Source organism: Clarias gariepinus, chromosome 5 (genome assembly GCF_024256425.1).
Source record: "Clarias gariepinus isolate MV-2021 ecotype Netherlands chromosome 5, CGAR_prim_01v2, whole genome shotgun sequence".
Lineage (NCBI taxonomy): Eukaryota > Metazoa > Chordata > Actinopteri > Siluriformes > Clariidae > Clarias > Clarias gariepinus.
In genome coordinates this window covers 32,550,474-32,578,413 of record NC_071104.1, presented here as the reverse complement: position 1 = coordinate 32,578,413, position 27,940 = coordinate 32,550,474, and the positions used below count along the sequence as shown (strand labels likewise).

At 40.9% G+C, this 27,940-nt stretch overlaps 1 protein-coding gene across 1 annotated transcript in view; it reads right to left on the bottom strand.

The window, feature by feature from the left end:
* fstl1b (follistatin-like 1b) overlaps nucleotides 1–17,803 on the bottom strand; it is a 247,162-nt gene extending 229,359 nt beyond the window's left edge. Inside the window, exon 1 of the mRNA XM_053495851.1 lies at nucleotides 17,799–17,803. The gene's annotated coding sequence lies outside the window, so the exon portion shown is untranslated. The remainder of the gene's footprint in view (nucleotides 1–17,798) is intronic.
* Nucleotides 17,804–27,940: the final 10,137 nt, after the last annotated feature.

The window sequence follows — 27,940 nt, the reverse complement described above, 5'->3', positions numbered from 1 at the left end:
CTCTTCCCCCCAGTGTTTAGCAAGACATTTCAAATGCTATTTTATACAGTTCTACATTTGGTAATGCTAACCCCCTTATCTCCAGGCAGAAACAATTTAATAATCCCAATCCTGGGTCTTTTACCTTCCCATAAAAAATTCTTAATAATATTATTAAACTTTTTATATATTCGAACAGGCATCATTAAAGGGACCTTTTTTAATATGTAATTAAACTAAGGCACTACCAACATCTTAATTAAATTAATATTTCCCCATACGGTTAAAGAGAGTTTTTTCCAACTAACTATATAATTCTGCCTGTATTTTCTGCAGATTGGCATAGACTCTGATTTATGACAGTCAATTTTATATTCTGAAAATTTTGAATAAGATTCAATTATATTAAGAAGTACTGGTTATAAACTTGAGGGGTCTTTAATTAAGAGCAACATGTCATCGGCATGTAACAATAATTTGTGTTCTCTTTCTCCTGCAAATACGCCTTTAACTTGTATAACTTTAACTTGATCATAAAAGCAAGCGGTTCTAAAACCAATGTAAAAAGTAGTGGACTAAGAGGGCAACCTTGAAGGGTAGATCTAGACAGGTTAAAAAAAGGTAAAGTTATTCCATTAGTTATTACAGCTTCTTTAGGATTGAAATAGAGAATTTTGCCCCATTTTACAAAACCTAAATCAAAACCATATTTCTCTAATGCTGCAAACAGAAAGCCCCACTCCACCCTATTAAAAGCCTTCTTCGCCTCAAGTAATATTGCAGCAACTGGGTCTAGATTAGAATTATTCATCCAAATAAGATGCAATAATCTTATTATGTGCAATAATCTTTATGTCATTGTGTAATGAGTTACGAAGACTTTATCCTCAAGCATAAAAGTATTTAGTCTCCACCTCCGTCTGTTCTTGGACTCAACCTTCATTTCTAGGTTTAACTCCACCTGAGCATTATCTGTCAATGATATGGCTCCAATCATACAATCAGCCACCGAATCAGTTGATGAGTTGGAGATCCAAAAATAATAAATTCTAGTAAAGGTTTGTGACAGTTTGAAAAGAAAGTGCATCATCCTTCAGAGTATGGATAGCAGTCCTATCTCTAGGGCTTTGCCTGATGTTGCCTTGACCCCTATCCAAAGTATCATCCATAGTCTGAATAAAGTCACCTACAAGTATGACATACAGTATCCCTCCAGGTTAGCTAAAATCTTGTTTAACGGGTGAAAGAATTTAGGCTCCTCCTTTAAATCCTCCTTATTTGGTGCGTATATATTACACAGCACTACTTGAACTTCATTGAGCTTTAAGCTTCTATACAGAGTGGAGGCCCCTATTTGTCTTTATGTTGATTCATTAATACAAAATGTATTTTCCTCCTTGAAAGAATGGATACTCCATTCCTATTGCTGGATACCGAATTGTGAAAAACATGTCCAACCCAATCACGTCTCAGGTTCAAAGCTTTTTTTTTTTTTCTTGCATGAAAGCAATATCAACTTTTCTCATCTTAAGATATGTTAATTTTTTTCCCCATTTTAATAGGTGACCCACACCCATTTATATTTCAAGTTACAATAATTACACAAATATTAAATACTTTGCACTTGTTGTGCTCCAATTCAACTTCCCTGTTACACTCCAAAAAGAAAAAAAAGGAAAATCAATTAGACATTCAACATATAAACTCAGTTATATGTAGAATATATATAGAATCAGGAAGACAGACACTAAAGTTTTCCTGGGCCCACCATTCTCAAACATTCCTTATGATGCTTCGACTTACAATTTCCAGTGAATTATCGATCTCTGGATATGCTACTTTATGTATCCTTCTGCTTCGATATGATCCGCAAACTTTGCTTTTCCAAATGAAAATAAGTACTGCTGCATGAGTCAGGGTGTAACGAACGCCGTGGTCCCACAGCAGCTTTTTTTGCTGTGGATAATTTTTTTCCTCTTCATTGCCATTTCCCTCGATAAATCCTTAAAGAAAGACAGCTTGCATTCCTCCCAATCCAACCCTTTGTTCTTTTTAGCTTCGGCCAGGACTTTCTCCCTCGTGTCATATCACAGAAATTTTGCCAGCATGACACGGGGACGTTGTTCATTACTGGGCTTAGGACCGAGGATCCGGTGGCTCTGTTCAATCTCAAACTGAGTCCCTTTGACAGGATCTTTAGTACATACTCGTTCATTTTGCAACCCACTTCTTTTCCCTCTTTAAGGCTAATTATCTTGATGTTATTCTGTCTGCTGCAGTTTTTCAAATCCTCCGCTTTATTGCAGAGATCGTTTACACATTTTGCCATCCTCCTTGTGTCACCCAGGAAACAATTCCATACATCTTCCTGTAGTCGTAGCTTAATAGTGATCACATCATTTGCCACCCCTTACAATGTAGTGTTCATTTTACTTATCTTAGTAAATTATCTTTCAGGTTCGGGTTTGAATTACTTGACTCTGGTGACGGGGAGTCATTAGCTTCTGGGCTAGTTTTCAGGCATGTTTGTATTCCTTGAATTTGTTGCTTGGAAGTTGCCATAGTGTTGATTGTCGTTTACTTTGAATTAAAAACAAATTACTTGTCAAAAGTTGGTTAGGTTTGCGAAATAAATCTATGTTAAATAATCCAATTAATGGTGACTATCCTGAGGAGTTCTCTCCATTTCCCCACTTGCCATCACATGACTCTCCGGAATGTCACACTATTTATTTCCATGATCCTGATGCACCCATCACTCTGGAATAGGGTAAATTTAGACTCATCCAGATAATATGACCTTTATCTAGTACTTCACAGTCCATTCTTTATTCTGCATTCTGAATGTGAAAATGGACTCATTTTTACTATTATTTACTACATGTTTAAATGATCTTTCATCATGCTGGGATTTGTTTCCGACCAAAGATGTTTCTGAAAAAGACACATTTTTGCCACAACCACAGGACATGTCTTCTGATATGATTGTTTAAGAAATTAAAAGCTGTCCACTGCATCAGTTTAAGTAAAATAATTTGTTCCCAGCTGAATCATATTAATTACTGCAGTAATTATCCAATGAAAGTATCTTAACTATTTGCTGAGCCACAACTGGTGGTGACTTTTTTTTATGAAGTGTATAAATTACCTAGTGGTCTTGCTCTATGGCCAAGCAAACATGCACCTCCTTGTGTGCTTAAATCAAATTCTACAGTGCTTTTTACTATTACTATTATTAGAATAATATACATACAGAAGAAAGCAATTAGGTTTTACATTTTTTTGGATTAACATGCAGATCTGGAAGGTAGAAGTAACAGATAATAGAACCATGATGCTAGTACAGCTTTCACTTTTTGACAATGGAGATGCTTTCATGTTTATGTTATGTTCTAGAACATCCTATTACATAAAATTACTATTTACAGTACACAGTCTACAGTAGGTTTAGGTTGTTTTAGTTAAAAAATTTTTTATAAAAGTAAAATGTTTTTTCTTCCTTTTCATCCTTTCCGAACTTCATTCATATAGCACCTTTGTAAACAAAGGTTAACAAAGTACTTTACAGTAAATATTAAATATACAAATTTTTAAATATATATTAGGTTAGGTCAGGTGAGGTTAGGTTTATTGTCATTCAAGATGTTAGACATCAAAGAACAAACATTGTTGCCCATAACCAGCAAACAACATTAAAAAAGTACTTTAGCATCTCAAGACTGAAATGCTTTGTCCCGCAACCTTAAAAGAGAACGCACCTCTCCAGTATATATAATAGTGTATATTTAATAATTTGTAAAAGCGTGATTGATTTTCTAGCTGCTGTTTTGACTGTTTAGATGTGCTCTCTAATTGCTATGATAAGGACCTTATGGTTATGTTCATATAATGTACAGTACTGTGCAAAGTATATTAAAGAAGGTCAGCAAACAATTAAAAATGTATAAAAGTCTGTACATTTTCAAGGTTGGTCTTTCTAGTAAACCTATCTTCTGTAACAGAGGTAGCTCTGGTCTTCCTTTCTAGGGCAGTCCTGACCCAGAGCCAGTTTCATCATAGCGTTTGATGGTTTTGGTGACTGCATTTGGGGATTTTCTTGATCATCTTTTTAAGATTTTTCAGATTGACTGACATTTCTTAAAGTAATGATAAATTGTCTTATTTTTTTTTTTACTTAACTAAGTGTTTCTTGCTATGGACTGTAGTTGTAGTAGCACTAACAGAGCTATTGGCTCTGTACCCACCCTTCCTCTGTGCAAGAATTGGTGGACATCCCTCATTAAAAAATTGAAGGACAATTTAGGATCAACACCTTTGCAAAACTATTTCCTCTTGTAATAAAGATAAACGAAAAATAAACTATCACATAATTTTATTTTTTAATGTAATTTTTTATTGAGATGTTAGTTCTGTGTGCTGGATTTGTTGAAATTAGAATAACAGTGTTGCACAACGTAAATACTTAACACCACATGACTTTTTCAGTAATATAAAAAAAAATTCAATTCAACTTTACAATGAATGGTTAAGAAGAGTAGGAATTCTTAAATGGTTAAGAAGAGTAAAAAAACTAAAGGGGCCTCCGAGTGGCACAGTGGTAAAGCACTCACCCTATCATTTGTGATAGATTCCAGGGTGAAACTATAACATATCGCAGCCGGAGGTCTAGAGAGAGCTGATTGGCCGAGCTCTCTCAGAGGGGTGGAATGAGAGGTACTTAGTGCTCTCACATTAATTACGAAATATTAGGAATATATTGTCAATAAACTTTGCAGAAAAACTAATTTATGCTCCTATCACCTCTATGTTGGATTATTGTAATGCCTTACTGTCTGGTTGTTCAACTAGGTGCATAAACAAGCTTTAGGTAGTCCAGAATGCAGCATTTACATTTAGGCATTTGGCAGATGCTCTTATCCAGAGCGACTTACATTTTTATCTGATTACACATCTGAGCAGTTGAGGGTGAAGGGCCTCGCTCAAGGGCCCAACAGTGGCAACTTGGTGGTTGTGGGGTTTAACCCTGGGATCTTCCGAACCGTAATCCAATGCCTTAACCACTAAGCTACCCCTGGCCCAGCAGCGTGAGTCCACCCCTGGTCAGCAGCGTGAGTCCACACTAGAACCAGAAGATACAAGCACGTTAATCTTATCCTCAATACCCCAGTATCTTTAAAATACTACTTTTGGCGTATAAAGCATGATATGGTCTCGCGCCGCAGTCTCTGAGTGAACGCCTACTTCGATCAAAGGATGCAGCCTGTTTGTCTTCCAATTATTGTTCAGGACTCAGAAACTCAGTGTTTAAGTCTAGGCTAAAAACCTATTTATTTAGCCAAGCATTTTTATAAATAGATTTGCCTTAGGTAAAGTAGCAGATCTGGGAGACTCATGGACGTAGAGTATTATGACATCAGCAAATAAGGAAAAAAATGGTTACTCTTCCCCAACTTAGATGGTGCAGATCTGCAAAACTGCTTCCTTGCACAGAAAAAAAGCATCTCACACCTTTACTCAAAATGGTGTAGATCAGTGGTTCTCAAACTTTTAAGCCAGCAACCCCTAATTGAAGATTTGCGACCCCCACTATCAAAAACAAGAAATAAACATAACAAGCTGTTCACAGTATTTTGACTACATTTACTATACATCAAAATAATTTTGGCTTACCTTTTAATGGGAAGGGTGTACTTGTTTTTTTGGTTTTTTTTTTGCTTGTTGAGCAATCGTGTGTTTTGCCGGGCTTCATACTTTCGTTCACCATACTTTTATTATGGTGAACTGGTATGTTTAAATGCTGTCTTCCCCACTCTCATTGATCACTCAGGTTTGTTGACGGTGAAGTAATTGGTCACTTTACATCTCAGGGAGCCCTCATGTCTGTGGTTCCTTCTGGCTGTCCCTTTTACCCATGTTGTCATAGTCAATCCTGCCGGAATTCCTGCTTGCACTCTACATTATCCATACATTTACCTTATACATTATGTGACTTTGACCATGCCTAACTGTTATCTCTCCTACTATTCTGCTCTCTCCTCTTCTCCTCTCACTCTCTCCCTGTCTCTCTTTTTTCCTCTTCCTGTCTCTCTGTCAAGCTATACATGTCGCTCCTAAAACTAGTGATCCACTAGACTAGACCCCCTTTCCCCTCTGGGGCTGTATGTCTCTTCCTGGTGCCCCGCTTCTGGTTGGAGATCTTGTCGCATTGATGCCGTGTCTGGTCTGCTTGGGATGCGTCTGGTGACGGTTCCACTTTTCCACAAGGACGTGCTTGGCCTCAGCTGCGGCTAAAAGCTGTTCTCTTAGGACTTGACACTGCAGTCACTCGATAGTTCAGGACTGGAGTTTCCTACAGTCTTTCTACCTGAGCCTACAAAAGCAAACTGGACTCTATATTAACTTGAACACATCTCTTGTATTATGAACTTCCATCCTCCTAAAACACAGTATGACTGCAGATCAATCCCTGCTATTTGTTTTACCCAAATGTTCCCCTCAAGGTTTCTTCCTACTGCCATCTTAGGAGGTTTTTCCTTGCCACTGTCGTCATTGTCCTCGGCTTGCTCATCAGGGACAATCCTATGATTTTGATTCATACAAACTTACATAATTCTTTTGATTTTGTAAAGCTGCAATGTCAATTGTTAAAAGTGCTATACAAATAAAATTTAATTGAGTTTTCACATTCTGACAAGAAATAAGACAATCCAATGAGCATGTTAAGGCAATAAATACACTTGCTCTGATGACAGCAGGTAGTGTTAACTAGCTAAGCTAAACACGATTAAAAGCTAAACATTCTAAAGTGGCGTTAAATTTCACAACAAAGGATTCCGACAGCATGACGTGCAACAATTTTTTTTTACAATTGTGTGTAAATGGGGAAACACGTTAAACCTAATGAAACATTCGCGAATACACAGAATAAAGTTAAAAGCATAGAAATAGCCTTTTTTAGAGGCTAACAGAATAATTTATGCTTATTAAGATAAATCTGAAATATTTCAGCTTTTTCATAGGGGTAGCAAAGGGGTGTGCAATAACTTTTTTCATAAGAGCAGAAACACTGATCTTATAAAACATTACGACCAAAGAGAAATTAATCTTTTTACAGTGGCTTCTTTGTCTTTTTTTTTATAAGTGGTTGGCATCCACTATGTTGCATTATCTCCCTTTTACTGTACTGTCACACTGCTGTTTTCATTGTCACTTTGTTTCTTTTCCATACTATGGTTTTCTTGTCTGACTTTGATAGTTTATTGTTAACATTTGTCACCTCTCTTTTGCCAGTTTGTCCATCCTTTTATTTCCCTGGATACCTATGTTAGCTGGAATCCACATAAATACAGTATGATAACTTTTCCTTGCCCAGTCTTTTCAGTGTATGCATTCAGTTGATTCCTGGTTGTACCCATCCTGATGCTGAATGAGCTGACACTGAATTGCTACAAATCAGTATACATATTTCTGTGCCCAACATGTTCTACACATTGAAATGCCAGAATTATGGCATACAGCTCCACCGTTTCTCACTCTTTTTCACACTGCTTTATTGTCTGCAAACAAAGATTTCCCTATACTTTTTTGGAGTATTATTAAAATATAATTTATCATTACTGTAAAAAGTGTTGGGCTTAACACACTCTCCTGTGGAGTACCATTTTATACTTTAAATTGTTGTTGTTTCATTTGGGTAGTTTTTTATCCAAAACATGCAAATCACATTCCCTCCAACTCCCATTACATTCAGCTTGATTGCATTTCTTTTTTCCATAACATATTATTTGCCTTCTTTATAAAAAAAAAAATATTGCAATCCCAGTCTCTATGTTTACTTGGGCTTTTCTTATCTCATCTCCGTAGGGACTAACAGGCCACCTCAAAGAGAGCCGTGAATCTGTCAGCTTCCAATAAAACGGCGCCCTGCTGCTACCGTTATGTCTCTCGGTGGTGTAACACAGCTGGACACGGGACCTGGTTGAAAGAGGAAACCCAGATGGCTACTGTATTACCAACCCCTCCTAAGTGGCGCAAAACAGGAAGCTGCTGAAAGAGGAAGAGACAGTTCATGACATCAGCAAATAAGGAAAAAAATGGTTACTCTTCCCCAACTTAGATGGTGCAGATCTGCAAAACTGCTTCCTTGCACAGAAAAAAAGCATCTCACACCTTTACTCAAAATGGTGTAGATCAGTGGTTCTCAAACTTTTAAGCCAGCAACCCCTAATTGAAGATTTGCGACCCCCACTATCAAAAACAAGAAATAAACATAACAAGCTGTTCACAGTATTTTGACTACATTTACTATACATCAAAATAATTTTGGCTTACCTTTTAATGGGAAGGGTGTACTTGTTTTTTTGAGGTTTTTTTTTTTTTGCTTGTTGAGCAATCGTGTTTTGCCGGGCTTCATACTTTCATAAGCAAGCACTTCTGAACAGATTACACATTAAGGAAAGTCTACGCTGTCAACAGTAGAGCAAGTGGATCCATACTTTATGAATTCTTCCTGATATTTTCGACGTTTCCTACTTTGGTCTGACGGGGTCTTGCTCTTATGCTTGGTACATGGTTCTGATGACTCAGGCAAACTGTTCACAATTTCCTCAACAGTTGTAGATTTTGAATAACAAATTTATCCATCTCAGCAGTTGCGGTTTTCACGTGCAGTTGTGCGCTGGAGCAATAACTAGTAAGCCAGTTGCTGCACATTGACGTCATATCTTTGAATCAGGAATTTATTTTTCAGTTTAAACACGCACACTCAATCAGTAATATCTTTACAAATCAGAAAATATTTATTTATAGCATTTACTTGTAATACTGAAAAGTGTGTATTATAATCACAAAAAAAGACATAATTTTTTAATCCCTCCCGCGACTTTGGGAACCACTGGTGTAGATCAGCACAAGTCCCTGGAGTAGGAAAGTTTCACAAGCCTCTAGCAGTTGCTGACCGCCCCAGGAAGCGGAGTGGGCTTCCTGCTTCACTTTTTGTCCCCAAAACAGAGAACATTCAATGCTTAGGGACACGTACTAAGTTTACCAGTTAAGGTATATAATATAAATATAAAATCAAATATGTGTGTACATATAGAATGTATGATAATCTTTGTGTTATGTTCCACATGTTTATCATAAATTTACAGAGTGTAATCAACCTGTACAGCCCTTGCTATAAATAAAGCTATGAATGGGTTTGCGAGACATGGGATGTTTGGTATCAAATGAAAGCTCTGTGTATTCAATGAACGTTGATGTGCATGAAATTTTAGTTACAGTGAAACCTCAGATTGTGGTTTGCATGGGTTCCACAAGACAAGCAAAGATTTCTTTATAAATTTTGACTTGGAAAACGGACAAGTCTTGGTTTACGAGTACCAAGTATCATGCATGCGCTTCTTGTTTTGACGCCGAGCATCACATGATCACAACTGACCCAACGGTTTTTCTCTCTCTTGCGCTGCAGAATTATGGGTAATCGTCTCCCCTGCTGGGTCTTACTGAGTCTGAGTCTTTCTGCATTACACAGAAACACTGCTCTGTTGTGATTTTTTTTTCAAAGGTAAAGTGCAGGTTAATTTTTTTATTTTTACTTTACAGCAGTGATTTCGTTAGTGTGTCGCATAATCGAATGTCATTAGAGAGAATTCTTGTTTATTTTTCCGATAAACCAGTGTTTCAGTTGTGAGCCCACGTTTGTGAAAAGAGTGGAGGAAGGCTAACTGTAAAACGAGAAGAGGAAGAGGGGAGCTTACTTTAGATGCACACATACAGTACACATACACAGCGCCTGCACACACAAACGAAAACACTTATCTGTCTGGATTTATTTTTACTTTTTTTTAAAGGTAAAGTGCTTTTTTTAAATAAATTTTTATGTTTTTTTGGGGGGCTGTGGAACAAATAATTTGAGTTTCTTATAGGAAAATTCTATTTGATTTACGAGTGTTTTGGAATACGAGCCCGCTTCCAAAACAAATTATGCTCGTAATCCAAGATTCCACTGTATACCACAACCATCTCTGATTGAAACAAATGGCTGTGGGACGGACCCACGCCGTGAGATTAAAAACGCAAGTTGTGAATAGGTTGACCACTTCTCTTTCTCCCCTTTCAACCCAACGCCTGAACCTTGACTTTTGACCTGCGCCACCCAGTGATTAAAGATTCCGCTCTCCTCGAAACACAAAGTAACTTAGCCTGAACTCCGACGCCACTTGAATGCCGCCTCCGTGCAACGAAGAGGCCCGCAGAAGAAGTCTCACAGTGTAGTCATCGGTAACCAGGGCTTTTCCAAAAGACATCAACTCAACCCAGTGTACTGACCAATCAGCAACGCCATGATTTCCTTCGATGAAGGCGAACCAACAAGAACAACCGTCACGTAATGCAAGTAAAACAAAAAAAGCTTCATACCTTGCTGAAAGTGGTGCGCGATTTATAACTAAACCGTAAGATTAAACCCAAGGCTCTGCTCTTGTGACCTTCTCAGTTCTAGAAATCCTAAACAGAAGAACTCTATTAACTTTCACCCTCTAAACTGTTCATGTATGTGTGTGTGTTTATGGGATTAAATAGTGTAGTTTTATGTAACATAGATTAGTTCAATAAAAAAAAGAACTGTTGTCTTGTTCATGTATTTTAAAGTTTAAACATTTGCCCAGATCTAACATTACCTTGCTCATAATTGGCAAAGACCCGATTTTGTATTATTATCGTTGGCCACAGGATAAATAGGATTGGTAAGATACACTGACTCGTGCTATATAGTGGACGAATAGCATAGAAAGTGCACGCTACAGATGTGGCCATTAAGACTGCGCATGTTTTCCTGCGAGATGCCACAATTTAGCATGCAGCGTGCCGCGACTTGCCGTAAGCAACATTCGGGAATTTAAATAAATGTGTTGTGCTTCTCTGAATATCCGCCAAATGGCGCATGGAAGGACTTTATCTAAAACCTGGACCAAGTACTATACAACAAAGAACTGTGTAAAATTACTTAGCCTAAACAATATTGTTTCCAATGCTGAAGCAAACATGAATTTTATTTTGCTTTACAACAGATATTTCATGATGAATGTGTGTATATGTGCTTCATTATTTTCATAATGATGAAATGAGATGCCCAAATTTGTGCTTTAAAATTCCTAATAAGTTTCTTATATATTTTTTGTAATGTCTTAACGGGGACAAAACAGTGAAAGACATGGCAATGTCTCGGTTTAAATGGCCTTGAAATTAATTCAATTTCCTGATAGTAGGCTATCTGATAGTGTTAACTGCGAATGTCCTGATTCGTGAATATGCCAACATATCTTATTTAAAACATCAGAAGACATGAATGAACGAGATTCGGGCTTTTTAAATTAATCATCATATTTGCTGTTTGTGTCCAGCATTGAATAATCATTTCATCAATTATTTAACCACGGCTGGAAATAATAGCTAGAATGTGATGTGATTGTAAATTCATGACTAAAATAAAGCTGTTCGTCTTTTGTAAAGTACTTTCACATTACAAAAGGCAGCGTTTTTATCAAAAGGTTGATAAACGCATGTTGTACAGTATATACAATGCGACAGCGCGCTCAGTTACTCACTTCTCACCTTTCATGTAGGTCTGCTCGGACTTATTAATTCATTTTAAACCCCTTAAAATTGCGTGTGTATACAGCTCAAAACCTCCATCAGATAGCATCCATTTAGAAAAAATGCCCCAACGATTTCAGAGCTTCAGGAAATCTCCCGGCGCTCTGCGCATAACACCGGGCCAACTCATGTCGGAAAGAATTCATAAACGGTTTCTAAACGTGGGCTATTGTTTTTTTTACTTTTGTTAATTTAATTCATAAATATTTGTTAATTTAATTTCGATTCGGCATCGTGATTTTCCTCTTTAATTTACTACATAGTTTTAATCAGCGCTCAGCCGCACGCATAAAGTTTTCCAAAGACTAATGATTATGAACGCGTCGGGAAAACAGCAAGCAGACTGACTCTTTTTTGCCTTCAAATATTTACAAAATCACAACGTTTTTTCGTTATTGTGAGTGCGCTTAAATAAAAGTTGAGTCTTATAAAGGCTATGTAGTCTTATATAGTTTTATTATATAGTTTTTGCAATCTGAGTCCTCATCTGTTACATTTTTGAGGACAATAGTTTTTTTTCAGCCTGTCACAGCGTGCGCCCAAAACAATATCGTTCCTCGCTTACTAGTTAGGCGGCCTCCCCTTCAGATATGCGAAGAAGTGGGGCTGCGGAATTAGGCACGGATGATAAGCTCTCCTTGCTAATGATCCCGGGCTTGCAACCCGCGCTATAAAATACTCGGGGTTTGTTGGTTTACAGTGGATTTTACTACACGCCAAGCTGTGAAAATGCCCTTCATTACCTGTAGGGGGCAGTCGTGTTTCATTCTAAAGTATTGTGTGTCTACTGAAGCCGAAAAATTTTATTTCTCTTAGGCGCCCATTGACAGCAAGCGAGAGAGCTCATAAACGTGTCAAGCTCAAACTGATATGTATTTATTCTTCATTTTAATTCTGAATTATTATTAGTAGTAGTAGTTGTTCTCCGAATTTATTATTATTATTATTATTATTATTATTGTAATGCACCCGCGCGTGTGCAAAAGGACTACAAAGATGTATAATACAATCATACAATGCACTTTAAACATAGGCGGGCATTGGTGGCTCAGTGGTAGGTGATTCACCTGCCATGCGGAAGGCCCGGATTCGATTCCCAGCCAGTGCTCAAATTGCCGGTTTTATGCGCCAAAATGCCACGATATAGCCATTACACTATCAAGTTATGCTTCAGTACTAAATGCATGTTTGTAATTGAGAATTTTTTTTTCTTCAGCTATGAAACACATTAGCACTCACCTCACAGTTGCTATAATTTAATGATTATCATAAGCAAAAAGTGTAAAACAAAGGATTCACATTTATTACATTTTCACCCAGAGCGGGATTCGAACCAGAGTCTGGACCATTTTATACTATTATTTAAGCAATGCCACACCACGTGGAAAGCCACAAAAATGCTTCAATTTCATTGGCTGTCACTGAGTGTCAGCTATTCACGACTGGCCCCTGCTGAACGCAGAATCCCCAGGCTTTGACTGCACTTTCTCCATTCGTTATTGCCAGGGGCGGACTGGGACCAAAAAGTGGCCCTGGACTTCCACTACAAGGGTGACAAATATGCAAAGAAAAAATAAATCAGGAAGGGGCAAATACTTTTTTTTTTTTATGGCACTGCACATGTAGTCAGATTGTTCCACTGGGATTAAACTGTGCCAGGTGGAGTTAAAGTACTTTCAAAATCATACTAACTACACTGATAATAATAACTTTGAATGATATGATTAGCTCTTTACCACCCTTGTGACTCAATAAGAGACAATGCAAAGAATATTTTCTAACAGCATGTAAATGATACATTTTGGCAGTATTGTCTTGCATCTTTTAAAATACATAAATAAATTAAAAAATCACAATACTGACAAAATGTCAGTATTTCATTTTGCTGTCAAACTGTTTTTAAGCCTCCTGGGTCTCTGTGAGACTGGTGCTACTGGACACTGAAAATATTGTGGCGTGGGCGGGGTTTGGACTAGTAACCATCATGCTTTGCGGGAGGTGTTGTTAGGTGTTCACCCTGTCGAGGAAAGGTGTTTGGGTTAGTGGCTCCGGCCAGGGTGTGTGTGTGTGGGTTAGAAGTGTGTCCTGTTGATGTGTGTTTTGTTGACTGTGTCGTTTATGCTCTTTCGTGCCATGTTAAATAAAATACTCCCAGCCATTTGCATTGGGCAGCAAGGAAGCTCACTCGTCTCTCCAAGTCCCTTCGTAGCAGTGAAAAACGCTACAATTGGTGTCAGAAGTGGGATGGAGAGTAACGGGTTAGAGCGCACCCCGGAGCAAGCTACAGCTCCGTGCGCCGTCAGCCGGCGAGGCGACCTGCAGCTGCACCTGCCATCCTACAACGGCACTGTCGAGCCCCACGCGTTCATCGCCCAGGTGGAGCTAGCCGCCGACTTCGCGAGCTGGTCCCCGGCAGAAACAGCCGTCCGGGTGGCCCTCTCACTAGAGGGCGGAGCGCTCCGGGCGTTGGAAGACCTCCGGGCGGATGAGAGAAAGGACTGGGCGAAGTTGCGGGAGTCGCTCCACTTCTGGTTCGGCCCGGGTGACCGTCAGAAGGGCACGTGCAAAGAGCTAGCGACCCGCGAGCGGCGCACCTCCGAGCCACTGGGGGCGTTCGCCATGGACCTGAGATCTCTTGCACGCCAGGGCTACCCGGAATTCGGGCCCGTCGAGCAGGAAGAGCTAGCTCGACGTGCGTTTCTGCGGGGAATCCGGCCGTCGCGGCTTCGCGAGCACATCCGGTTAGCGGCACCAGCTACCCTGTCTGTGGCGCTGCGGGAAGCCGAGCGTGCCGAGCCCATCATGGCAGAACAACATTCACATATTCTTTTGCATGTTTGTCACACAGAATGTTTCTGATCATTAAACACATTTAACTATTAGTCAAAGATAATACAAGTAAACACAAAATGAAGTTTTTAAATTATGGTTTTTATTATTTAGGGAGAAAAAAAATCCAAACCTACATGGCCCTGTGTGAAAAAGTAATTGCCCCCTGAACCTAATAACTGGTTGGGCCACCCTTAGCAGCAATAACTGCAATCAAGCGTTTGCGATAACTTGCAACGAGTCTTTTACAGCGCTCTGGAGGAATTTTGGCCCACTCATCTTTGCAGAATTGTTGTAATTCAGCTTTATTTGAGGGTTTTCTAGCATGAACCGCCTTTTTAAGGTCATGTCACAACATCTCAATAGGATTCAGGTCAGGATTTTGACTAGGCCACTCCAAAGTCTTCATTTTGTTTTTCTTCAGCCATTCAGAGGTGGATTTGCTGGTGTGTTTTGGGTCATTGTCCTGCTGCAGCACCCAAGATCGCTTCAGCTTGAGTTGACGAACAGATGGCCGGACATTCTCCTTCAGGATTTTTTGGTAGACAGTAGAATTCATGGTTCCATCTATCACAGCAAGCCTTCCAGGTCCTGAAGCAGCAAAACAACCCCAGACCATCAAATACCACCACCATATTTTACTGTTGGTATGATGTTCTTTTTCTGAAATGCTGTGTTACTTTTACGCCAGTTGTAACGGGACACGCACCTAAAAGTTCAACTTTTGTCTCGTCGGTCCACAAGGTTTTTTCCCTAAAGTCTTGGCAATCATTAAGATGTTTTTTAGCAAAATTGAGACAAGCCTTAATGTTCTTTTTGCTTAAAAGTGGTTTGCACCTTGGAAATCTGCCATGCAGGCCGTTTTTGCCCAGTCTCTTTCTTATAGTGTCGTGAGCACTGACCTTAATTGAGGCAAGTGAGGCCTGCAGTTCTTTAGATGTTGTCCTGGGGTCTTTTGTGGCCTCTCGGATGAGTTGTCTCTGCGCTCTTGGGGTAATTTTGGTCGGCCGGCCACTCCTGGGAAGGTTCACCACTGTTCCATGTTTTTGCCATTTGTGGATAATGGCTCTCACTGTGGTTCGCTGGAGTCCCAAAGCTTTAGAAATGGCTTTATAACCTTTACCAGACTGATAGATCTCAATTACTTTTGTTCTCATTTGTTCCTGAATTTCTTTGGATCTTGGCATGATGTCTAGCTTTTGAGGTGCTTATGGTCTACTTCTCTGTGTCAGGTAGCTCCTATTTAAGTGATTTCTTAATTGAAACAGGTGTGGCAGTAATCAGGCCTGGGGGTGACTACAGAAACTGAACTCAGGTGTGATAAACCACAGTTAAGTTATTTTTTAACAAGGGGAGCAATCACTTTTTCACACAGGGCCATGTGGATTTGGATTTTTTTTTTTCTTCCTTAATAACGTAAACCTTCATTTAAAAACTGCATTTTGTGTTCAGTTATGTTATCTTTGACTAATAGTTAACGGTTTTTGATGAGCAGAAACATTTAGCCAGGTTGCTAGTTCCCAAAGCGCAGCCGGACGTGTTAGTAGAGCGCACCAGGGGGGCGGAACTTCCGGTGGACGCGGCATGTAAACATCCGGTAGCAGACCGAGCGAGGATAATGCCCAAGCTTATGCAGCGTAGCAGCTTGGGGTTAAGTCAGACACAGACCGACACAGTGAAGTCCCTTTTACATGAGTTCGCGGACATTTTCGCAGTAGATGAGCGCGAGTGCACACATACTAATTTGGTGCAGCACACGATTGATACGGGTAACGCAGCTCCTGTTCGGTTACATCCGAGACGCCTTCCCTTAGCTAAACGAGCTATCGCCGAGCGGAAGCTGCGTTAGATGGCTGACTCGGGCGTCATCGAGCCAGCGTCCGGACCGTGGTCTTCACCGGTTGTTTTGGTGCGTAAAAAGGACGAATCGTGGCGGTTTTGTGTCGATTACCGGCGGTTGAACGAGGTGACGCGCAAAGATTCTTATCCGTTGCCGCGAATAGACGACGCGGGCTCGGCGTGGTTTAGCTCATTAGATCTGCGTAGCGGGTACTGGCAAGTAGAGCTCGCCCCGGAAGCACGACCTAAAACCGCGTTCTCGATCGGGCAAGGGCTATGGCAATTTCGGCGCATGATGTTCGGCCTATGTAACGCTCCAGCTATATTCGAACGGTTAATGGAGAAAGTGGTCCCCGATATTCCTCGCAACTGTTGTGTCATCTACCTGGACGATTTACTGGTGCACGACAAGGAGTTTGAGGTCGCGCTAGCTAACTTACAGGAGGTATTTTTGGCTATCCGCCGGGCGAATTTGCGGCTCAACCCGAAAAAGTGCCAGCTGTTGCGGCACGAGACCGTGTTTCTGGGACACGTGATTAGCGTTCAAGGGATTGCCACCGATCCAGCCAAAATTGCTGCGGTACAGAACTGGCCTGAACCGTTAAATGTGTCGCAGCTACGCACCTTCCTCGGGTTAGCCTAGTACTATCGTCGGTTCGTGAAGGATTTTGCTACGATCGCTAGTCCGCTGCACGGGCTCACGAGAAAGAACCAGCCGTTTTGCTGGGACAAGGTGCACGCGCGTGCTTTCACTTGGTTACGGGAAGCTCTGGTCACGTCGCCCGTTCTCGGATATCCTGACGCGTCTCGTATGTTCATCCTCGACACGGACGCAAGCGATGTAGGACTAGGGGCTGTCCTGTCTCAGGTTTCTGAGGGTAAAGAGCGTGCTATCGCCTACTTCAGCCGCGTGTTGTCTGGACCGGAGAAAAATTACTGCGTCACGCGGCGCGAGCTGTTAGCGGTCGTCGTGGCCCTTAAACATTTTAGGACGTATTTATATGGCCAATCCTTCTCGCTGCGGACCGATCACGCTTCGCTGGTGTGGCTGCTTAGTTTTAAAGAGCCCGAGGGGCAGTTAGCGCGCTGGCTCGAGCGATTGCAGGACTACGATTTCACCGTTCAGCACCGAGCGGGAAAACTGCATGCTAACGCCGATGCTTTATCCCGCCGGCCGTGTAGCAAAGAGCGTTGTCGGCACTGCGAGCGGGTTGAAGAGCGCGTGGTGATCGGACACTCTCCGACTCACGTGAATCAGAACATTCTCCCTGCGCAGTTCTCCGGAGCCCCTGTCGGTAATCAGCCATCTGAGCCGGCGTGCAGCCGAGTTACTGCGTCGCTTAAATCATCACCTGTAGTCGTTCCGCCTGTGCCGCAGAGGACTGTGATCAGCTCATTGCCGAGCAGGAGAAGGATCCGGCGCTGCAGCGGGTACTAGGTTGGGGTAACGTGGGCCAGAGACCGGATTATGCCGCGGTTGCTCACCTGGTACAAGAGGAAAAAGCTCTCCACTCGCAGTTTAATCGACTAGCGTTGCAGGGGGGGGCTTACTCTACCGCCACTGGGAACGGCCGTGCGGCGCTGGTGAATCTTTTCAGCTGCTGGTGCTGCGGACTCTGCGGGAATGTGTATTAGAGATGGTTCATGAGCATGCGGGTGCGGGACACCTTGGAGTCACTAAAACGCTGCGGGAGTTGCACGCTCGTTTCTACTGGCCGGGCTGCCACACTGATAGTGAACTCTTTGTGCACAGATGCGATGTCTGCACGGCAAAAAAGGGCCCTACCCAGCGCTCGCGAGCACCCCTGCAAGACTTTCGGGTGGGGGCACCTATGGAGCGTATGGGCGTGGACATTCTCAGGCCGTTTCCCATTTCTGATCGCGGGAACCGGTATGTGCTAGTGTCCATGGACTACTTCACCAAGTGGCCGGAGGCGTTTGCTGTGCCTGACCAGAGCGCTTCCACCACCGCCCGAGTGCTGGTGGATGAGGTGTTTTTGCCAATTTGGCGCCCCGGAGCAGTTACACAGCGATCAGGGGCGTAACTTCGAGGCGGAGGTGTTTGCGGCGGTGTGCGAGCGCTTTGGAGTGAAAAAGACCCGCACCACGCCCCTTCATCCACACAGTGACGGCCTCCTGGAACGTTTCAATCGGACACTCACCACCCAACTCGCCGTGCTGACCCGCCTCAGGGAGAGGGGTGTGGCCCTCCTTCCCCCGCAAAAAGACTCCGGCGTTTACATCGCCAGCGCCGACTATCGTCACGCTTCCAAGACTGAGTTCGCCATCGTGACCGGGGATGGTCAAAGCTCGGGTGGGGGCAGTGTGGCGTGGGCGAGGGTTCGATTAGCAACCATCATGCTTTGCGGGAGGGATTGTTATGTGTTCACCCTGTTGGGGAAAGGTGTTTGGGTTAGTGGCTTCGGCCAGGTTGTGTGTGTTTGGGTTAGAAGTGTGTCCTGTTGATGTGTGTTTTGTTGACTGTGTCGTTTATACTCTTTCGTGCCATGTTAAATAAAATACTCCCAGCCATTTGCATTGGGCAGCAAGGAAGCTCACTCGTCTCTCCAAGTCCCTTCGTATCAGTGAAAAACGCTACAATATTGTAGTTTTATATGTTTTTGACTTATTATTCTTTCCATTGTTTTACAAATATGACCCAATATATGTTCAGTCAAACTTTGTTTTACGTTTTTGTATTGTGTTATATTTTTATAGTAAGTAGTTTTCAAAATTTATCTCCACTTTAATGAGCCAGTGTATTATGATGTGGGATGTGGTGCGCTGCTGGATCCAGCCTCACTGTCCCTGACCTGTTATAGGCAGAATCTGTTCATTTGAAGCATTTCACAGCATTTACCTCTAAAGCTTTTTCTTATTTTCGCGTAATCTTTTCTTCTTCCTCCTTTTTATTAATGAAAATTATTATTAATTTGCTCAGAAAATTTGCTGCATCAAGAAAGGATCAATATCTAAAAAAATTAAGATGCCCACGTGTGTAAACAAAGAATACAAAAGTGTATAATCTTGAATAAAGTTAGCCTAATACAATATTGTTTCGAATGCTGAAGCAAACATGATTTTGTTTTGGTCTATTCTTTGAATACAACGAGGTAAAGCGCACCCACAGTTACTGTAATCCCCCATCTTACCTTTTATTCACGACAGGTGTGAAGTCATCAAACCGGTTTCGCTGCTGGGGGAATTCGCAGAATTGGGGTTTTTAAAACAAATTAACAAGACCGAGTAGACGTCTCTGCCTAAAATGTATTTTGCCAGCAAAACAAAAACATAAATAGAAAAATAAACACGTAGATATAAAATGTTTAAGGGTAACAATTAAATCAGACTTCAAGTTCAAGTAGGCTTTATTGTCATTACAACCATATACAGTTAGTACACAGTGAAACGAAACAACGTTCCTCCAGGACCAAGGTGCTACATGCAACATAAATTTACAACATAAATTAACATAAAAACTAAACTAGCTAACCAAGAGGCCTAGTTAGCTGGCTAGCAGAGACAGGACAGAGAGACCTAACATAAATTACAACATAAATTAACAAAACCTAACTAGTTAAGTATAAAAAAATTTTCATAGACACCATAAAGTGCACGTGCAAATGTGCAAACAAGAGCAACAACAAAGTGACAGTGCGCAACCACGACATAACAGAACATAAAATATGGTGTTGAGGTAGTGGGTAAACATAAACATTCCTTAAAACAGCAGCAAGAATTGAGGAATTAGTGCAAAAAGTAGTCCAGTAATGATCATTGTGCAAAAGATAAACAGTGAAGCATTTACAGGTTGGTGTGTACGATAATTTGGTGGTGTAGGTCAGTGTGTCTGCACTTGTGTTGATTAGTCAGTCCAGTCCCAATATTTTGAGGTAGTTGAGTTAAGCTGTGTGATAATGTTTGTGTGTGTGTGTGTGTGTGTGTGTGTGTGTGTTTATCAGTCCAGTCCCTTTTTGTTGAGGAGACGGATGGCTTGTGGAAAAAAGCTGTTGCACAGTCTGGGTGTGTGTGCCCGAATGCTTCGGTACCTTTTTCCAGATGGCAGGGGTGTGAAGTGTGTGTGAGAGGGGTGTGTCCGATCAGCCACAATGCTGGTGGCTTTGCGGATGCAGCATGTGGTGTAGATGTCTTCAATAGAGGGGAGAGAGACCCCGATGATCTTCTCTGCTGTCCTCACTATCCGCTGTAGGGTTGTGCGGTCCGATATGGCACAATTCCCAAACCAGACAGTGATGCAGCCGCTCAGGATGCTCTCGATAGTTCCTCTATAGAAGGTGGTCAGGATCGGTGGTGGAAGCTGGGCCTTCCTCAGTCTTCTCAGAAAGAAGAGACGCTGTTGGGCTTTTTTGTGTAGGGAGCTGGTGTTGAGGGACCAGCTGAGGTCCTTCTCTAGGTGGACACCCAGGAATTTGGTGCTTTCGATGATTCCCACAGAGAAGCCGTTGATGCTCAGCGGAGAATGGTCGCCTCGTGTCCTTCTAAAGTTAACAACCATCTTCTTTGTCTTGTCAACATTTAGAGACAGGTTGTTGTCTTTACACCAGTCCGTGAGCCTCTGCACTTCCTTTCTGTACGCTGACTCGTCGTTCTTGCTAATGAGACCCACCACGGTCGTGTCATCAGCGAACTTAATGATGTGGTTCAAAGTGTGTGTTGCTACACAGTCGTGAGTCAGCAGTGTGAACAGCAGGGGACTGAGCACACAGCCTTGTGGGGCCCCAGTGCTCAGTGTGGTGGTGCTGGAGGTGCAGGGGGAGTCTCGCCCGGGGAGCAATTCAGTGTAGAACCGCCACTGCCTATTCTCCACCACATCACGTACTTCCCGGACCTCAGACTAAACTTCGCGCCTTGCCTTTTAAAAAATGTAACAGATGAGGACTCAGATTAATGTGCAAAACTATATAATAAAACTATATAAGACTCCATGCCTTTATTAGACTCAACTTTTATTTAAGCGCACTCACAATAACGAAAAAACGTTGTGATTTTGTAAATGTTTGAAAGATAAGGTGCGCTGTTCTGTATTGTTTTTGGTGAACTTGAGCGCGTCAGAAAATAAACGCAAACGTTTTTTTAAATGGTCAGAGTCAGTCTGCTTGCTGTTTTCCTGACACGTTCATAATCATTAGTCTAGTTCTGCCGGTGCGCTCTGGAAAACTTTATGCATGCGGCTGAGCGCTGATTAAAACTATGTAGTAAATTAAAGAGGAGAATCACGATGCAGAATCGAAGTCCTGAGCCCAAACCTCATTTAAATTAAATTAACAAATATTATAAGTAAAAAAACAATAGCCCACGTTTAGAAACTGTTTATAAATTCTTTCCGACATGAGTTGGCCCGGTGTTATGCGCAGAGCGCCGGGAGATTTCCTGAAGCTCCGAAATCACTGGGGCATTTTTTCTAAATAGATGCTATTTTTAATAACTGATGGAGGTTTTAAGCTGTATACACACGCATTTTTGAGGGGTTTAAAACAAATTAATAAGTCCTAGCAGACCTACATGAAAGGTGAGAAGTGAGTAACTGAGCACGCTGTCGCGTTGTATATACTGTACAACACGCGTTTATCAACCTTTTGATAAAAACGCTGCCTTTTGTAAAGTGAAAGTACTTTACAAAAGACAAACAGCTTTATTTCAGTCATGAATTCACAATCACATCACATTCCAGCTATTATTTCCAGCCGTGGTTAAATAATGGATGAAATAATTATTCAATGCTGGACACAAACAGCAAATATGATGATTATTATAAAAAGCCAGAAGAACTTCGTGTTCATAAAATAATATTTACTTACTATGATAATATATATTGTTCATTCATGTCTTCTGATGATGTCGACACATTTTTACGTTTTAAATAAGATATGTTGGCATATTCACGAATCAGGACATTCGCAGTTAACACTATCAGATAGCCTACTATCAGGAAATTAAATTAATTTCAACACCATTTAAACCAAGGCATTGCCATGTCTTTCACTGTTTTGTCCCTGTTAAGACATTACAAAAACTATATAAGAAACTTTTAAAGCACGAATTTGGGCATCTCATTTCATCATTGTGAAAATAACATAAAGCACATATACACACAATCATCCTGAAAGATCTGTTGTAAAACAAAATAAAATTCATGTTTGCTTCAGCATTGGGAACAATATTGTTTAGACTAAGTAATTATTCACAGTTCTTCGTTGTATAGTACTTGGTCCGGCTTTTAGATAAAGTCCTTCCATGCGCGATCTGGCGGATATTTAGTGGAGCACAACACATTTATTTAAATTGCCAAAATGTTGCTTACGGCGAGTCCCGGCACGCCCCGTGCTACATTGCGGCATCTCGCAGAATGGCCACTTAATGGCCACATCTGTATTGGGTCATATTTGTAAAACTAAAGAAAGAATAATAAGACAAACAACATGTAAAACTATAATATTTTCAGTGTCCAGTAGCACCATAGACACAGAGACACAGAAGCGTATAAACAGTTTGACAGCAAAATGAGACATTTTGGCAGTATTGTGATTTTTTATTTATATATGTATTTTAAGTAAGTAAGTAAACAGGAGCAGTGGCGGACTGGCCATCTGGAGCACTGGGAGTTTTCACGATGGGCCGCTGGCCAATGTGGGCAAGCCCAGTCAGTACGCAAATTTATGTATATAAAAAAAAAATGACGGAAATCATAATATTGCATCTCTTTTCTACGCATATGGATGCACAATGTTTGTAAAACAAAGAAAAAAGGAACACATATAAGACAAACAACATATAAAACTACGTATAAAGACAATATTTTCAGCGTAGTAGCACCAGTCTTACAGAGACCCAGGATTGTCAGTATTGTGATTTTTTTTAAAATTTATGTATTTTAAAAGATGCAAGACAATACTGCCAAAATGTATCATTTACAAGTTGTTAAAAAATATTTGTTGCATTGTCTCTTATTGAGTCACAAGAGTGGTAAAGAGCATTTATCATTATCATTATCATTTATCATTTATTCATATCAGTGTAGTTAGTATGATTTTGAAAGTGCTATAACTCCACCAGTTTCATCTCAGTGGAACAATTCGACTACATGTGCAGTGCCATAAAAAAAGTATTAGTTCCTTTCTGATTTTTTTCTTTGCATATTTGTCACCCTTGTATGGGTGGAATTTCACCTAAACACTTTATAAGAAAAGGACAGATTGACCTTTTTTTGTGAGTTATTATGAACATTTTGCATTTTGCGGGGATATCATCTTGATGCATTGTAAGACATACCACTCATCAGTGATGATGAACCAGTGCCTGCTGATGATGACCAACACGTCTCCCCTGATCTACTGTACCAGAGCCAAGTAAAAAGAATGGCAATCAAACTGAATAAAATTAGTAGCAGCATTAACTTGTGCTAGTAATTATTATGGTGGTCAATATTAATTCAAAATAATGTTTCTCAGCATTATTTCATATTAATATTGACTACTTAATAATCACTAGCACAAGTAATAATTAAAATAAGTAACTAGTTTACTAGCGTAAGCTACTGCTGCTACTGATTTTATTTTAGCTCACCTGTTTAGTTTTATTGCCATTCCTTTTAAAATATTGTCTTGATTTTGTCTTGTTTTTTTCTTCGTTTCTTTGTTTTACTAATATGACCCAATATATGTTCAGTGATACTTCAAATAATATGTTTAAATAGCATTGATTTCTGTATTGTGTTATATTTTTATACCAGTAACTAGTGTTAAAAATGTATTATGGTGTGGGCTGCTGTGGGCCAGGAAGTCCAGGGCCTGTAATAACGAATGGAGAAAGCACAGTCAAAGCCCGGGAATTCTGCGTTCCCCGGGGGGCCAGTCGTGAATAGCTGACACTCAGTGATAGCCAATGAAACTGAAGCATTTTTGTGGTGTGGCGTTGCTTAAATAATAGTATAAAATCGTCAAGACCCTGGCTCGAATCCCGCTCTGGGTGAAAATGTAAGAAAGAGGAACCCTTTGTTTTACACTTTTTGCTTATGATTATCATTAAATTATAGCAACTGTGAGGTGAGTGCTAATGTGTTTCATAGCTTAAGCAAAAAAATCTCAATTGCAAACATGCATTTAGTACTGAAGCATAACTTGATAATGTATAATGGAATGGTTATATTGTGGCAGGGGGGCATTTAGCGCATAACACCGGCACTTTGAGCACTGGCTGGGAATCAACCCGGACCTTTCGCATGACAGGCGAATCACCTACCACTGAGCCACCAGTGCCCTTGTATATTCAAAGCGCATTAAAACAATAAAATAATAATGTTATAGGCTAACATATTAAACGCCTTTGTAGTCTTTGTAGTCTACTACTACTAATATTAATAATAATAATAATTCTGAATGGAGAAAACGCAGTCAAAGAAGTACCATCATTGAAGGAGAGAAAAAAATGAAGAATAAATACATCAGTTTGAGCTTGACACGTTTATGAGCTCTGTCGCTCATAAATGTGAAAATGAGTGCCTAAGAGACACAACACATTTTCGGCTTCAGTAGACACACAATACTTCAGACTGAAACATGACTGCCCCTACACGTAATGAAGGGCATTTTCACAGCTTAAAGCGCGCAGCTGCAGCAAGTCGCGGGATCCCTTTTTTCAAAACGTGCGTTAAAAAAACTTTGCTTACGCCAGTTTTCACGCTCACAGACGGATTTACTAACAGTGAAATTAAAGTGAGAATGTGCGTTCTTCTGTCTGGCATCCGTGTATTTCTTGTGTGTGTTTGTTTTATTTCCGTTGGTGACTCCTAGAGGCAATTATGTTAAATTGCTAGTAAAAACATTGCTATTAATTTATAATTGATAAAATGGGTTAATTAACACAATATTTTTTTTACCAATTATTAGATTTAGAACATATAAAAGCATTTGTATGTATACAACCCTTAGTTTATGGCAATGGCAGCGTTGGCCTTATTAGAGGACATGTCAATGGCCCAACCTGAAGTGAACGCGTTTTTAGGGATCACAGACATTTTCTGGCCCACGATGATGACTGGCTTATTAGCCGTTTCAGATTTCCAAGAGCTATCCTCTTGGAGCTCTGTGCTGAGTTGGGTCCAAATTTGGAAAGAGAGACAGCGAGGAGCCACGCATTACCCGTTCCCTTACAGGTGCTGACAACGCTTGGTGTCCTGGCAACTGGTTCTTTCCAAAGGGAACTGGCAGACCGCTCGGGGTTAAGCCAGTCGTCTTTGAGCTATAAAGGCGCCATCTAAAGACGAATTTGCATACGTGAATTGGAAACATTTCCAATTAATAAATGTGCAAATAATATGTGATGCTCAAATGCGCCTAACAAATATTGTGGCAAGGTGGCCTGGGTCAATCAATGAATTATTCATCCTCTCAAACAGCATGGTTGGGATGAGACTCCAGGGTGGCAGGGTGCGCGAGGGGTGGCTTCTCGGTGAGTGATGTATTTAAAGATATTATTCCAGATAAGTTTTTTTTTTATTTTGTTATTAATTCCGGAGGACAAACTTGCAAATAGCACAGTTTTTCTCCAGGTCTACCTCCGATAGGAGCAGTTCCATCCTGTGAAGTTTCTCTTCTTGCTTGCTTTTGTCATTGCTTTTTCGTTTGGTTTTGCCAAAGTGGAGTCATTACCATATTTATACAGAGAAGAAGGAAGGGAGGGGTTTTGCGCTCGTGCATGTGCGCTCAATTTCACGTTCATTCGGATGTACAAAGAGAATATGCGTGGGATTCCGCGTACGCAGTGTTTCATACATCAGATTTTTTTACTGCGTACGCACATTTACAGCTTTGTCCGTACGCAATGTTTGAGTATGAATTCAACGCAAGTCTTTGTACATGAGGCCCCAGATCTGTATAAATTTCATTTTAGTTTAAACAAGTTAACCCGAATCGTTAAAGATTCAGTTCACCTCTGACCCAGAGCTGAAACCCTACATCTACTAAGCATAACACTGGATCTATGGTCTTTCTTCCTCTCCTAAATCCACGTTGGTAGATTACCATAGATTACCATCTCTTTATACTCATGCATCCTTTATGTGTCATGTGCCATGCACTCAGACTACATTTTGTGTTCCTATGTGTTTTCTTTGTTTTTGAACTCCAGAACTCCAGTCGCCAGAATGCACCTTTGTATATAAATACAGTATTCTAGTTATGATTAGCTCCATGTCTGTTTAGCTCCATGTATTGATTAGTCCCTTGTTATGTTTAGCTCCATGCTATGTTTAGCTCCTGTTCGGTTCTGTTTCCTTTATTAAAAGACTTTGAGTATCTAACTCCGCATATATGCCTCATCTCAAGCCCATGCACAGCACCCATGACAGAATGCCAGACCAAAAAAGTGCTATAGTAAAGAGGCCTCCCCTGTATATTTTCTCGGGGGGGCTGTGATCATGACGTCGGGGACAAGCTGACCTTGTGGGTAGTCGGCTTGCCATCTGGCAGAATAACTTGGAGCGGCAGAAGCGAGTGATGGACGCCCTGCAGAGCTCATCGGAGAGAGATTGAAGAGGGTGAGTGAGCAACGCAGCTGGACCGGAAAGGGTCGTGGCTGGCTATTTAGGACACAATGACGGAGCCAGGGGTAAGGAGGAACCCCAGTCTGTGTGTCAGCAGAGAGGGCAAGGCAAGGAGCAGCGACGGCGGAGGATAGTGCTTCAAGAGCTGGCTGGCGAACTCATCCAGCAGATCAACGCGTGCCGGGTGACAAATGATCATGAACACATGCAAACCCTGCTGGAGATGCCCCGGACGCAGAAAGCACCTCGGTCAGGTGAGGGAGACGCGCACCTGAACCAAGTTAGCAAATTAGTTTCATTATAAATAGCCATGTTTTCTGTTGTTCTTGTGTAGAGAATATTTTATTTTAAGTGTGTTTCATGACATTCTTTGTGCGTGAGAACAGAGTGTTTTTCTTTCTTTTACTACAACACAAGCTGCACTTTCAATAAACACATTCTATAGTAGTTTATGTTAAAGGTCGTAAAACTGTTAAACGCTCGTAAATGCAGAGCTACTCCTAAATTTATGTTCTTCTTCACCTTATCTTTTATAAACATTCCAGACCAGATCTAAACACTCCTGCAGCCACCTTTTTGGTTCTGTGTGTGTGTGCGTATATATGCTTCTGTCTCCCACAATAAACTTTGAACGTCTCGCTGAGCACTGACTTCTGTGTGTTTCATTGAGGGGTTCCCTGGCCAGGCAGGACAAGCAGAATACAGGCTGAGCACTGAGTAGACAAAAGAAGGTCTACCAAAATTCAAGAAATCCTTACATCTTGGTCTGGCATCTGTTTTGTTTAAGTGCTGTTTTGTTACGTTTCTGGGGATAGTCTCTGCGTCATGCAATCCTGTGGAGTTAAGTAAAGTGTTGTAAAAGTTCTGTTATGTTAGGTTACCTTGTCTTGTTTAGCTCCATGCTATGTTTAGCTCCATGCTTTGTTTAGCTCCATGCTTTGTTTAGCCCCATGTTTAGAGTAGCTCTTGTTATGTTAGCTCCTGTTCGGAAGTGTTCATGTTTTGTTTTCTTTATTAAAATACTTTGAGTATCTACCTCTGCATATATGCCTTATCTTAAGCCCATCCACAGCACCC